Raw genomic sequence first — 13,384 nt, forward strand, 5'->3', positions numbered from 1 at the left:
ATGAATGATTTATTAATTTTTAAAATTTTAATGATAAGTTAATTAATAATAGTAATTACATTTCTTTATTTAAAATATTTAATATTAATTTCAACTTAAAATTAAATATAAATCCTTAGTTAAATGTGTATTATTATAATTAATTGTAGGATAAATATATTATTTAATTACTTATACACAATTAAGTATTATTATTATCTAAATTTAATGATAACACTGTTTAAAAAGGCATTAAAAATAAATTATTATTTGCAGTAGTAATACCTGGCACATTTAACAAATAATAAAATTTGTTAAATCTGTCGAAAACACTGCTATAATCGTGAAATATCAACTTTTAGCTTTTAAATACTAACAATTATTATTTAATTTATTTTAATTACAACAATCGATAAAATCTTAAATGACATTAAAAATAGTGGAAAAAATCAATTGTAAGATGAGAAAATGGTATATTTAAATATATATATATATATATAATAGTAGGATAAACTAGTTTGTCCTAGGCCGAACTGATTCTGATTTAGAATTATTATTCAAGTATATTAGTGGTTAAAATAAAATTAAAAGCCATTCAATTAGATGAACAATATTTATTCAAACATAGTCTACTTAATTATAAAAAATGGGGTTAATGTTACTGTAGGTATCGAAGGTGGCGGCTCGTCTCCGATTCCAGCAATCAGAAGACAGGGGACAGTGACGTTCTAACCTAACCAATTCTAATAATTAGAATAGGTTAGGTTAGAACGTCACTGTCCCCTGTCTTCTGATTGCTGGAATCGGAGACGAGCCGCCACCTTCGATACCTACAGTAACATTAACCAAAAACGGTATTGATTAGAAGTGACACGACACTTGTACAAAACTGTAAAATAAAAATAAGCTAATCAGTGCTTATCAGTTTGTATTTTTTAAATTAAGCCATGCACTTTTAAAGGTAATTAACTTTCGGGAACATTTTCAAAAATTCAAACGAAATAATAAAAAGAACTTTTAGAGCCAAACTAAAATTAAAAATGAACTTATTTGTGCTTCTTAACGTAACATAAAATATTTTATCTTTTATTTATTTTTACAGGATGTACTATGGTGGCATTTCGAATTACACAAAATCATTTTTTTTTTTACACTGGCACCTATTTATAGCACATAAATCAGTTCGGCCTAGGACAAACTAGTTTGGCCTGACACGCGTAGGATAAACTAGTTTGGCCCGAAATCGGGTTTGGCCGGTAACATATATTAAATATATGGTAATACCTGCCGAAAACGGAACCCGAGTAAAACGGAAATCTGCCAAACAAAAATATTTGGTACGGTGCGAGTCCGATTTACACAGTATTCACTGTATATTATACAGAAGATTATTCCTATATAAATCTTACACAGTAAAACCTGTCCAAAACGGAAAAATATTCGGTACCGCAAAATTTCGTTTTAAGCAGGTTTTACTGTACTTAAATAACGTTTTATTATCCATATCATATTATTTCATTCATATCTATTTCATTAATACAGTAAAACTTGTGTAAACCGGAATCGCACGGTTCCAAATAATTTCCCGTTTCCGTTTCGAGCAGGTTTCTTTTTAACATAAAAAAGAAAATCGCTCCGTTCCGAAAATTGTTTCCTCTTAGACAGGTTCCCCTTTGAACAGTTTTTTACTGCATATTTAGAAGAAATTAGAGGACTAAAAATACATTTACTCTAATTGAAATAAACGTTAGGAGGAACTTTTTTAAAATCTATTTGTTCATTTGCTAAGAAAGTAGAGTGCACTATCACACTCCAGACGGGAATAATTAACTTCCTCTTTGGCGATGCAATGACCTCCTCAAACGTAAAACCGACCATAAAAGCAGAGACTCCACAATGTCTCCTTGTTTGTCAAGAGTTTCGCCATGTTTAAGAGACTAAGCAAAGATCATTTTTATGTCGTCGATGATTCTTCTTCTTTCCTTAATCAATGGCGCCCGTGGCAAAGGATTTTTATAGTAAAAATAGAAAATGCCATTAAGGAAAGGAGCCGCTTGATGTAATTAACTGATTTTATAATCCTTGTATGATATAAAAATGGGTTAATGTTATATAAAAATAATTAACTGTTGGATTAGAAAAAGCCGCAAATTGGAAAATGTGACGGGTTAAAGGCGTTAAAACTATGATGAATTGTTCGACTTTCATTTTTCAGTAAAAAATTTTTATTAATTTAATTTTTATTTGGAAATTATAAGCTGTAAAATAAATTAAAAACGAATGATTTTAGAAATTAATTTATGAAAATTAAGCTTAATTTTAATTCATATTAATTAATTATTATTTGTACTGTATCAAATTACTAACTGACCTCCATTACGATACGTACTTCATTGAGGAAGTCTGTAGTTTTTTATTAAAAAATTTAAAATAAATCACGTGATTTAAATATTTTAATAACTTTTAAAAACTATTATATACAAAATTATAAAAGAGTTTATAAAGTCGATAGAATATAAGATTCGTATTATAAAGGAGCGAATAAAAACTGTAATAAAATTATTTAAATAATGATCAAAATATAAGCATAAAATCTTATATTTTATGTTGAAGATTTAAAAAAATAAACAAATATAATATAATTTAAATGCAGATAAATAACTAAACATAAATAGGGGGTACCCGAACACAGAAGGACTAAATTTTAATCTTTCTTATATTAAAAAATACGATAGGGAAGAGATATAAATTAAAAATTATTCTGATAAATGGTGGATAAATATTGTTTTCGTTTATTTATTTTTATATTTTTATGGTTTTTTATAAAGGGTTGAGGCTGACATTTGTCACGTCCTTGGCTCTCTCGGGATCTGTAAATAAGTCTGTAATAAGAATCTGTACAGAGAATATATTTTCATTTTTATTGCGCTAATAAAATATTTCTTATTTCATAAAATAATTTCTTTTTCAAAATAAAATTAATGGCTCAATGTTCGTTTGGTATTATTTTTTCGAGTTTCTTTTTGGAAAACTTTAAAAAGTCACATCATTAACAGATTTTATTATTGTATGACATTTAAACGACTTTCTACGTTTAATTATTTTTTAAAGTAATTTATTTTAATATCCATTGATAAAAATCTTTTTAAACATTATCATTTATTTATAATTATGGCACAGAGTTACACTACATGTAAATTTATCTATATTTACTTAACACCATACCTATATTTACACAATAATTATACAGTAATTCTTATACAGATAATTACACTAAGAGCACATTTTTGTTCTTACACATCTGTGTAATTATCAATTACAAATACACAAGACACATACATACAGTAATTGTTTGTTACATTTTACTATTTATTTATACTATTTTAATTGAATTTGGAATATTAAAATAAGCTCAAATAATTAAAAGCGTGTGTCCATGACAATTATCTGTATAATAATAAGTAAAATAATACATAAATAGTCATTTCCCCTTTTGTTTTTTGATTAGTTATAATCAAAACTTTAGAAAAAAATCACCTCGATGCCTAAACAGCAAAATATCTCTTTTTTTATTAGCGAAAAATCAGTTATAATTTTAAGAAATGAGAAAAAAAAAATCTTGCATCGGCCGGGAATCGAACCCGGGCCGCCCGCGTGGCAGGCGAGCATTCTACCACTGAACCACCGATGCGACACAATAATCTCTTCTTTCCAGTTTACTTATACTCAACAACTGATATAGTCATTTTGGTATTGATCTGTAGTGTGGATATTGGATCCCACGGAGTTTAGGAATAAAATGAACATAGAGGAAATTATAAATGAGAATTAGAAACTTGAAATTCTACTCTAAATTGTTACAATTGTAACGATTTGTTGAAGAATAAACAACGGAACGCTTCGTTTTGACTACTTTTTCGATCACCTTCTCATACGGGCACCCGAAGAGGGAGTCAAACGGAGCATTTACCTCCTGGAATCGAGTAAAACATTCCACCAATCATAATGCTAAAAGTGATCGAGTTGTATACTTAAACCCTCGATCGTTGAACGCTTTTTCCGTCCCGAAAAAATCCCATAAAATAAATAATTAAATAAAAATTTATCTCCAAGCTACACACCCCTGGAAAAATTTCTGAGATGCGCACGTCTTCCCATTGAAAAATCTTAGTTACCTACTAATAAATTGGCTTGAATTTGATAACAACTTTCTTCTTTCTTCCGCTACATATTTGGATATTTCCTCTTTCAAGTGATCAAACGTGTAATTGTTCTTATAATAATCGAAGGAAAAACAAGACTGTAACGGTTAATGTCATAAATATAAGTGAATCATCTTATCGTCCATTGTATGCTTTAGGAACGAAAGTCATTATCTCGTATGCTATTAACCGAAAATAAGTATTGTACTTATCTCGCTAACTTGCAACAACACCGAAAGATTTGTTATATTCTTTGAAGTGCCACAACACATTCTTTTTTCCTTCAAAGATAAACTCTTACTTGCCGCTGTTTACTTTACACTTCCTTTACTCAAATATAAATATATATATATATATACACATTTTCTAAATTAAATATATTTTATACGTTAGATAAATGTTATATATATATATATATATATATATATATATATTAGTCATAATCTAATTCTTAAGAAAAAATTAACTCATTAATATTATATAATATTAATTATTATTGAAATAAAATGACAAGCATTAGTTGACAGTACAGTATTGGTATTCAAACGTGTCTGTTATCTTTTGTCCATAGACCCAGTATACAAACTTGACCTTTATAAACCACACATAGACAAGTATAGTACTAATAAGAACGAGTGAAAGGCCTGTCAACAGCGACAGTCCTTCAGAGAATCACCAATCTAATCTTCTCCTGACTCACCCTCTTGTATACCCCAGTTGGTCTTGTTTGACAACACAACGGGAACCCGAGAGCCTACTTTGTTAAGCAATGTTGGAATTTTATTCATGGCTAATCGGACATTTCGTATTCCCTGAGGACATTCAACATACTTGAGTAAGCTTAAAGATTTCCTTTACAAACTCGGGAAATTTCAAAGGGACCCTCTTTCTAAAGATTAAGTATATTTTTACAAAGAAGTGAATTTTTTGAAGATGAGTCCTTTAGCAAAAAAAAGTAAATAAATAAAATTGACAAACTCTTTGTACTATTGGAATTCAAAGAATAGAAAGTTGTTTTTGTAATAGAATATTTTAGTTTTAATTAAAAATTTACAAAGAACAAGTCTACATCCATATACATTACATATAGGCATTTTTTAAGCAGGTGAATGCATTTATTAAAAGAATTTTAATGCCTTATTTTAGTGCATACCTACTAAAGGCATGCATTAAAATAAGAATACGTCTATTCTCTTATCTGGGTATTATTATTTTATTGCATCTGGTATGTTTACTTTTACAGATGATGCCGTATCTTTCTATCGTGGCCTGCTGGAGGTTTTGTGAGGTATTGGGAAAAGTTATTAATAGGCTTCCAAAATATTCGCAAAAAAGGTAGTTTTTTTAATCAAATTATCTTGGAAATTTGAAAGTGCGGGCCATTCTGAGTGCCAGGCCTCGGTCTGAGACCCGAAAAACCGACGTCTGAGCCGGCCCTGCTTCCTATATACTGTACAGTGAAAACTGTGTAAACCGCACTCGTACGGTATCAAAATTTTTTCCAGTTTGGCAGGTTTCGTTTTGAACAGGTTTTACTGTATATGCTTATACACTTATACAGTATCTATTAACAAACAATAATATAAAAATTTTACTATTCTTTCTTCTAATTTTGGCTGCAATTAACGATTAAGATTTGGTCAATTAATTTTTTTCGGTGTGTTTTGAATGCTATTTAATGACATTCGAATTAATTTTGTTTAATCTCATGAAAAACATCAATTAAGTTTATAAAGAAACATGTTTATAAACACTAATTGATTGATGATAGATTGATTAATTGATATATTTTTTTATTTTTCTAAAGAAGTTACAATGGCTACGCTATAACAAGTCAAAACACAAAATACCAAGTGTCAAGTATATAACGAGTAGACAAATTAATATAAAAAATAGCTGAAGATATAGATTATATAATTAATTAATAATATACAGCAAAACCTGTCCAAAGCGGAAACCTTCCAAACAAAAAAATATTCGGTACCGCGCAGTTCCGGTTTACGCAGGTTTTACTGTAATTATTTTTGGGTTAAATTCTGGAGATAAAACTAAAAAAAAATGAATTTTATTTAATACAGTGAAACTTGTGTAAAACGGAATCGTACGATACTGAATATTTTCCGGCTTGGCAGGTTTCCGTTTTGCACAAGTTTTCTGTTAGCATATAAAATCGCTCGGCTTCGGAGATTTTTTTTCATTACTCAGATTCCGTTTTGAACAGGTTTTACTGTATTTTATTTTTTCTTACGCAGATTTGATCATTAGTAAGCAAATTATTCTCTCCCGAACCACGCGAAAATATCAAAACAAAATAAAATAAAAAATATTCAAAACAGAAAGTTTAGAATTTATTACTTATATATAATTAACTTTGACAATAATTAAGTTTTAATTCATACGCCTCTGTGTCCTTATTGTGTAGATTAGTATGTAAAATGTCTACAAGAACTTATTTTATTAACAAGACGTATTATACTGGTGACCCGGTTCAGCAAAATTTAAGAAAAACTAATCAGAAAAACACACACTTTATTTTTCACTTGACACGATATAATTGTGTTTCGGCCCTGTTTGTCCCGCATCAGCAGGTTTACATCCAAAAATTTCTAAAGGCAAAATATTAAAAATTACTACAATTTATAAAATTTTTCATCATAAAAACAAAATAAAATAACTTACAGTATCACAATGTGAATCCGTCTCTGTAAACCTGTAAACTTACAGTATCTTGTATAAATGAAAACTTATTAACAGGATAAATCCAAGCATATTTACAATATTCTTGTATTCAACAACAATAAGTATAAGCCATTTTATTAAAAGATGAGTTAAACATTTGTAAAACTTACTCCACACCAACTACGACTTGAACAACGATGTCGCTTCCCTTATATACCCGTCATTTCCTCTGTTTCAAAATGTTCAGATGAAAAATAAAGACTGTTTTTTCTTAAATTTTGCTGAACCAAGTCACCAGTATAATACGTACTGTTAATAAAATAACTTCTTCTAGACATTTTACGTACTAATAATTCAATTTATTTATTTTTAACTTTAACGATAAATTATTAAAATAAAACAGTCTGAAGTTAATTAAGTTATTTTATCCACATTTTAGAACGTTTTAAATCATAAATGAGAGTTAATAAATTTTTCTATTACAGGTATACCTCGAGTTACGTCGTTTGTCAAAAAAGTACTGTATATGGAAAAATAAAAATCAAGTTTAAGTCAGTTTATTCGACTTTACATCCGTCCGCCACGAATATCGAAGTCGTAATATGACTAGAAAAGCGTTAAAAGCGCATAAAATCGTATTAAAATATGTACATTTACAGTAAATGTTAATGTAATCGTCATAAATCCTAGAGAACGAAACACGAAAACATCTGTGTTTCTGTGTCGTCGTCTTATTTAGCGATCTTTAAGTGCTCGTTATTGGCGTTTTCCGCCGTAGTTTCGACTCACGTCGTAACTACGCGAGTAAATTCGACTTACGTCGCTTCTTCCGGAACCAATTACCGACGTAAGGCGAGGTATACCTGTATATTGTATTATTGGGTTTCAATTTTCAAATTGCAGACCTGATGTCCATCTGTTTGTCTGTCCGTCCTTCATTGATTTCAAGAGTGGCGTTAGACAAAAATCGAGACCAAATATGGAAAACTTATAGGCAGGAGGCCTCGATTAACTCTACATAAACTTTCTGTTTCGACCGGAAGTCACGTGAATTCTATTCAACATTTTTATTTCTGTTAAAATATAATTAAATATTGCGGTAACGATTTTTATAATATTGATTACTTATAATAGAGGTATTATATACAGAATAATTTATATAAATATTTTATTTATTTAAGTTATATAATTTTTCTTAGCTCTCCTTTCATGTACAGTATATAAATCATGATTTATTTTAAGAATATTCACACACCCCATTAATTACGTTATGAATTATATAGATGAATCTTAACTCAAGCATAATTCATTCTAAATTATACTTATTTGAATATATTTCCTTAAAGGAAAAGCATCTCATTTCTTAAAAAATCCTTTCCTATAATGTACTTAAACGCTAATAATAATATTCAAAAACTTGATTTGAAACGTTTATTTTCAGCAAAAAATGTTATTATTTGAATTTTAAATGTACTTTTCTATAAACATAGTTTATTTATTAGAATTTAAAAATTGAATGTAGTAAGTTAACGTGTTATTAAATATAAAATAACCCCTTTTCTAGTGAGGAAAAATCTTCAAAAATCGAATTATTATTACATTTAAAGATAATTTAGTAGTTAATAATATAATTAATATTTTCAAGTTAAATATTTAAGGTAAAAGAATGACAACAACTTCAAAATACCACACGTACACGCATATGTAACTAACACAACAGATACAACACAGAATACAGCATACAAAACAATATACACACACATACTATCTATATATATATATAATATTTTAAATGTGAATTATTTCAAAAATGATACTATTTCTGTACGATAAAAATCGTAAAATTTGTTAATGTGTTTTCTTTATACTGCCATACTGATAATACGGTGAAATTTAACCTGTACAGCCATCAAAGTGGAGACAATCCACTTCACAACGTCCATTGTTTTGATTGAAAATGGGAGGGAATAGGGTAGTTACGGAGCAATACTAGTTGGTTTATGACCAAAATATCTTCGCTCGTTGACTGAAGGACCGGTTCCTAGAATTTGTAATCCTCATCCCTGAAGGGAAAGGTTATCGGTTTACTCACAAGTATTCCTTCAGTCGGACGATCTTTGAACTCTGGCATGATACCATGTCATTTAATGACCCTGTCCAGTTAGGTGGTCCTAAAGGCCCAAAGGCGGGTTGAATTTTACCATTTCAAAGTATTAAATTTAGCATATACAATGTACGTCTTTTAAAAGGATAAACTATTACAGTTAAATTGATTTATAACAGGGATTAAAGCTGATTTCGTCTTCCTTATCGTGCATACTCTAGACAATTAACGAAGAAAATCTTGTTGAATTTTTTAAATAAGTCACTTTTAATAACTTTAATTAGGCCTATACAATATTCTGTGTGTGTATATATATATTTAAATTTTATATTAGAGATATTTGTCCATTTTAAAGTAATTTTAAAGTATATTTTTTTAAAGATGGATATAAATAGAAATCTAAAACAAATTCGATTTATCCATGTTCTAATTTTAGTACAAATATCAAGACCGAATGTGTTTATATTTTTCAAATTATTTACATTTATTCTTATCTCCAGCACTTAAATTTCCCGATAATCTGATTGTAAAAATACAAAATTGTATATAGTATCTTCACTTTAAGTAATCATTATATTGTGTTAAAATACATATTAAATTTATTATCGATTTATTTATTTGTTTATTGCCTGTATGATAATATAGAAGAAGAAACATTAATTATATTTTTACTGAAAATGTTCAAAATTTTTGCTATTTTGGAGAAAATTGCTTCGTTTCTAGGAGGTAAAATATCATAAAGTAATGTTATTTTACCTTCGAAATTGTTATATATTGTGAATATTCGATAACGAAAATATTAGAATAACTGCTATCTTTCTTCTATATTTTATTGTTTTGTCTACCTTTCTGTTTGAGGCAGTAGCTCCCTCCTCTGAATTCCTTTGTTACAGTAAACTTGTCCAAAACAAAAAAATCCTTCAAGATGGAACGATTTTAAATGTTAAGAAGAAGAAAAAACTGTTTAAAACGGAAAAATACCTGGTAGAGCGCGGTTTACACAGGTTATACGTAAAAATCGATCACTCTTGAAGATAATGGTTCGATTTTTGTTGGAAAAAATATACTTTTAAAAATGCAATCGTATACTTTTCTTCTTTATAATCTGCTTATAAAGGACGAAAAAATAAATTTAATGACGTATATAACGATGTACCATTTCGATAATTCTATCTCTATCTATTATGTAACTTTTATTTTTTGAATTTCCTGCTCGTAACTGTAACAAAATACTGGAAAATTTTTAAATTTTCCAGCAATTTTTTCAAATTTAAATAATAAACAAACCTATTATATACGTTCCGCTTCGATACCAAATTTTATACTGAAATAACGTAAATGTTTCGGAATCAAAAGTAATAAAGACATCGGTGGTAGCATGTTTTCAGATTTATTATATTTAGGCCTATATATTTCCTTAGCTTTAGCCATTATTAAAGTTTTAAAAAACAGTTTAAAAAAAGAAAAGCTAAAAGCATTTTATACATTCCGAAAACTTTAATGCACTCAGGCAAACGAATTCAATACAAAATAGATCCATTTGAAAATACACACAGGCTCGTGTAAATATATAATTTAATTGTATTTATTAGATACAAGGTGGTGCAAAAATTAGTTAACGACTGAAAAAGCCTTTGTGTTAATGCAGAACGAAAGAAAATAGTTGCATAGAATGCGAATCAATGACCTTGACTCCTTTGAACAAATTGTTTTATGACAATAGATTAGAAATGAAACAACATTTATCTGTAAATCTGTTCTCTATCTACAAATCAAGGGGAGTAAATTAATTGATTTGTTCGAATTTAATTAACTAACCTTGTACAGATGCAATGATACATGCATATATACGAGTATGTTATGAATATGTAACACAACACATCTCTATACAGAAGACCCACTTTATGATTTCATATTCTCTATTGGCCGTGATCCTGGTGTGGTGTTTTATACAGTTCAAGCTGTATATTTACTATCTAAGAATAGAACCTCAGTTTATGACACTAAACAATAGGAAATCAGAATTCGATTTACGATGACTCGCTTAATGACGATTTCAGGAATCGATTAGGTCTCAAGGTAGAAATGCCTGCATACCACAAACTTATAAACACAAATTCGTAAACACAAATACGTTATTATGTTTAAGTGTGAATAAAAAAAAATAAAAAAAATTGCTATGTATAGGCCTGCTCTAACTACTGATTCTTAAAACAAAATCTTGTAATATTCGTGTCTCACCACTTGACCCACTTTAAACATAACTTTTTGTTTCTTATACACAATAAATTAATTACTTGATTAATGTAAATTTAAAAAATTCGGAATAATTTACTAACATTTTTAATTACAGATAAATAATAAACAGAAGCAGTTATTAAACTTATAAAGAAATTGTTATTACAGTAAAACCTGCGTAAACCGGAAACGTACGATACCAAATATTTTTTCCGGTTTAAACAGGTTATTTTTTTTAACAGAAAATCGCTCGTTCCGAAGAATTTATCCGTGTAGATAGGTTTTACTGTATTTAACAAACATTTTAGTAGATAAATCTATCGAAAATTATAAATAAAACAAAGAAATAATCCCTCGCTAATTTTTCATAATTATAAGTACAGAAATTTACTGTACATTCATCAATTGTAGTGAACATTCTGAACCAAATTCAGCCCGAATCTGTGAATTTATACAGGTTTTTTATAATTATTTCTACACATAGATGAAGGATAGCCCTAATCCTCATTCATATATGCTAAGAATTGACTAATATTCGGTAATTACTGATAGATCTCACTGTTTTCTTCTGATTAATTCTCTAAGAAGTTGAGAGGCTCAGAGGTCTCTTCCATATTTTGAGGCTTCTAATACATTAAAAACTAAATAAATGATAAAAAAGGAATTTTAAAAAAATCTAAGTGTGAAGCCTCAAATTTAGACTTAGCCTTATAACTTAGCTAAAATAGCTTCGTTTTTTAGCCTTTCATCGCTGTTAAAGAAAATTAAGTCCTTCATTTAAGCTATTGGTGTCATAATTAGAAAGACAATTTAAGACTGTTCTTTGTCTATTTTGTACTGGGTAAAATAATAATTTAAATCTACTAAATTCTATCTCAATAGATCAAAAATCTAATTTAAAGTCGTATTTAAGTAATTATAAGATCCATAAAGTAATAAAAATACAGATGTTCACTAATTAAAAACACTTTTTAATTTATAATTATTATTTGGGCCTACATGCTAATTAAAAACGAATGCAGATAAAATGCAATAAATTTAGTTTTTTTAAAATAAAATTATGAAAATTTATTAAATTAAATCAAATTAAGTGTGATCAATAACCAGAATGAATATTTAACAAATAAATTAATAATCAATATTTCCCCTAAGTTATTTAAATTTATATAACGAATTTGTGAATTTAAATTATTTAAAAATCTTTTATTTACATTTCTGAATATTCTGTTACCATTTTATTTTACACAAATCATTTAATTTTTACTTTAAAGGAAAGGATGTTTACACACTGTTGTACCATTATAGGCCTATATATACTGTACAATACAATATTCGTCCATTGCAAGTTATACAATGAAACCTGCGTAAACCGGACTCTCAGATTTGACAGATTTCCGTTTCGAACAGGTTTATTTTTAACATAGCGATTTGAAGAATTTTTTCCGTTTAGGCAGATTTCCATTTTATTAAGGTTCCGTTTTGGACAGGTTTTAATATAGCATTAATTTATTATATATACTATATATTAATTGTCATTTTACAATAATAATTATATATATAAACACGTATAGTTGTCTGACTTTGATTTAATGCTACAATTTGTTTTTCTGTCAAATTAACGCTAGATCGAGTATGGCGTTAAACCGAAGTGCTTCAATCAATAAGAATTATATGTAGTAATGAGTTTTATATAGGCTACAAACTTGAGTTTCAGTCTGAAAGTTATATGATTTGGTGATAGCAGTGTAGTTTGCAATGCAAAATCACGTTTATTGAAGGATTCTGTATTCCTTCAATATTTCAGAAGGATCATTTAATAGATATTCAATGGCACTTTACGAGTGTGGCACTATTTGAAATGGTGCAATATCGAAGGTTTGATTATGTGTATAATTATAATGTATACGTGTACAGTACATAGGCCTACTATAAAGAAAATGATGCTTTTGGTTAAAAGTTATAATTAATTTAAAATTATAACTTTTAATATAATTTTTAACATATTTTAGTTGATATTTTATTTCTTGATTATGCAATTTTTCCAATTCAAGATTAAGGAGGAAGATAATTCGAAAAAGAAAACGGAAATTGAACCCGAACTCTCTGATGTAGTGAAGTATAATAATAATCATGGTTTAATAATAACTCTCCCGTGGTCACCACCTGGACGTAGTGGGAGAGC

At 28.3% G+C, this 13,384-nt stretch overlaps 1 non-coding gene across 1 annotated transcript; it reads right to left on the bottom strand.

The window, feature by feature from the left end:
• Positions 1-3,599: 3,599 nt before the first annotated feature.
• On the bottom strand, positions 3,600-3,670 carry TRNAG-GCC (transfer RNA glycine (anticodon GCC)). Its single transcript has one exon. It is a non-coding gene; the product is annotated as a tRNA-Gly (tRNA).
• Between the last annotated feature and the right edge of the window lie 9,714 nt (positions 3,671-13,384).

The sequence above is a fragment of the Centruroides vittatus genome, unplaced genomic scaffold, assembly GCF_030686945.1.
Source record: "Centruroides vittatus isolate TY-2023 unplaced genomic scaffold, ASM3068694v2 contig_150, whole genome shotgun sequence".
Taxonomy (NCBI): domain Eukaryota; kingdom Metazoa; phylum Arthropoda; class Arachnida; order Scorpiones; family Buthidae; genus Centruroides; species Centruroides vittatus.